The sequence below is a fragment of the Heptranchias perlo genome, chromosome 12, assembly GCF_035084215.1.
Source record: "Heptranchias perlo isolate sHepPer1 chromosome 12, sHepPer1.hap1, whole genome shotgun sequence".
Classification (NCBI taxonomy): Eukaryota; Metazoa; Chordata; class Chondrichthyes; order Hexanchiformes; family Hexanchidae; genus Heptranchias; species Heptranchias perlo.
In genome coordinates, this window is record NC_090336.1 from 65,147,587 (window position 1) to 65,150,086 (window position 2,500).

Sequence of the window (2,500 nt, forward strand, 5' to 3'; positions counted from 1 at the left end):
GAAGTCCGCACAAAACAGGTCCCCTGGAACCTCTGACCCAGAAAACCGGGTTCCTGGTGAAAGCAGTCCTGCCATTGACATGACAATGGACAGGGCCCGGCAGCTTGAGACACATCTTTCTTTCAATATGCAAGTTCTTTTTAAAAAAGTTTCCTTCCACAGCAGCTCTGAGTGAGAGAGAGAGAGAGAGAGAGAGAGAGACACTGACTCACTGACTGATACTGACACCGACACACACACACACACACACACACACACACACACACACACACATATTATTTACTTTTATTTTTAATTGAATTTTAGAACAGGGAGATGGAATAGGGGCTTGCTCCGTCCACTCCACGCATCGACCCAGTATTGCAGTGTTTCTGGGAACGGTGCAGCTCCCCGTGGGGAGATATTCAAAAGGAAAATCAGCTCTTTCCCAGTGTCTCTGTGTGTGTGTGTGTGTGTGTGTGTGTGTATTATTACTGAGAATAAAGCTGATATCTCTCTCTCTCTCTCTCTCTCTCACTCAGAGCTGCTGTGGAAGGAAACCTTTTTAAAAAGAACTTTCTCAGCTCAGTGGTATTTTTTTCTTCTCCAAGGCTGAGTGCCGCTCGCACGTAGCGATATAATTCAAAGTGCAAAATAACTTGGCGTCGTTGACTTTAAACAAGCAGGGTCTGCTTCCAAATGAAAGCTGCGCTCCCGAACTGGACTGACTGTCTGTCTGTCTGTCTGTCAAGGGGAGGAAAAGGCGGTGGTGGTGGTGGTGAGGGTGGAGCTTTACGCTCAGGAGGGGAGACTTTCTTTCAGAGGTGCCAATTAATCTGCAGCAGAAAGCCATCCCCCCCGACCGGGATTCGAAGCCCGGTCCTGACCACGAGACCACCGGGGAGAGTTGCCTCAAGTCCCTGAGGGACCTGGACACGAGGCCGAATACACACGCACGCCTGCTGCACTGGCAGCAGCGACCAACAGGGGGCCGACCGGCTGATCCTTCCCTTTCACAGGCAGGCTTTTGGCCCTCGCTCAAACGACAAAGGTGTTCAGAAGGAAGTCCTGGGGGGAAGGCAGGCAGGGAGGGACGGACACAGGGAAGTCCGCACAAAACAGGTCCCCTGGAACCTCTGACCCAGAAAACCGGGTTCCTGGTGAAAGCAGTCCTGCCCCGCCCTGCCATTAACATGACAATGGACAGGGCCCGGACCAGGCGCAGCGGACGGTAGCGAGCAGTCGGAGGGTGAAAATCCGCCAGTGGGTGAAAAGGAGAGCCGTGCGGTGAGAGGAGGCGGAAAGCGGTTCGCAGACTTTCGCTGTACCTCCGGCGGGCAGCGCCGCACCTCCGAGCGCTCGGTACCGTCCGCTGCGCCTCGTCCTGCCGCACGCGACGAGCCGTCCCCGGAGGAAATCGGCCTCGGCCTTCCTGAGATATCAGTCTCCAGGTGGGACAGAAAAACCGGGGGCCCCCGGCTCGCTTTCGGCGGCCCGCTAGTCGACTTCCCGTCGTGCGAACGCGATCCTTCCGGTACCCTTCGGTGCCCCTTGCCCGACTCTAGCTCCGGTGGTAAAGCGGAGTCGGTCGGTCTGACGGCCGCCGAGTTAGCAGGCGGAAAGCGGTTTGCAGCCTTTCGCTGTACCTCCGGCGGGCAGCGCCGCACCTCCGAGCGCTCGGTACCGTCCGCTGCGCCTCGTCCTGCCGCACGCGACGAGCCGTCCCCGGAGGAAATCGGCCTCGGCCCTCCTGAGATATCAGCCTCCATACGGGCGTCACAAATCAGTGGACATGGTCAGCTGCAAAGCAGTGTCATTACAACCTTTCATAAACAACAGGGCAGCACCGCACTGCACTGCACTGCACTGCACCCCACACTACATCACACTTGCCTGCCTGCCAGCCTGCCGCTGCCTACTCTCACCAGCGGACCAAAGTGAGGATAACACCCCGAAGCAAGCATCTCCCTTGCCGCCCACCAGCCCACACCAATCCCCTTGCCTGCCTCCCACAAATTCCACCAGCGAGGCAAAGTGAAAATCAACCCCCAAAAAACGCACTCCACACCGGCCATCGCCCGCTATACACCCCCCCTGGGGCGAATATTAAGCCCGAGAACACCGACTGTAACCAACCGCAGTGAAAAGTTGAAGTGGCAACTCATTAACCAGATTTACACTTGGCAACTCATAAACCAAATGAACAAAAAATCTGGTTAATGAGTTGCCCAAAATAAATCTGGTTAATGAGTTGCCACTTCAACTTTTCACTGCGGTTGGTTACAGTCGGTGTTCTCGGGCTTAATATTCACCCCGGGGGGGCGGGGTGGGTGATTCTGGGGGTAGTGTCCGGGAGGGTGAGCCTTTTATTCGGCAGGAGGCGTGTGGGGAAATCATCAACCTGTCAGACGATGAGTTGTCACAAATGCCATTGCTTAATGAAAGCTGCGCTCCCGAACTGGACTGACTGTCTGACTGTCTGTCTGTCCGTTTGTCAAGGGGAGGAAAAGGCGGTGGCGGT

General features: G+C 55.7%; 1 pseudogene; it reads left to right on the plus strand.

The window, feature by feature from the left end:
• The first annotated feature begins 274 nt into the window (after positions 1 to 274).
• LOC137330052 (U2 spliceosomal RNA) lies at positions 275 to 391 on the plus strand (annotated as a pseudogene).
• Positions 392 to 2,500: the final 2,109 nt, after the last annotated feature.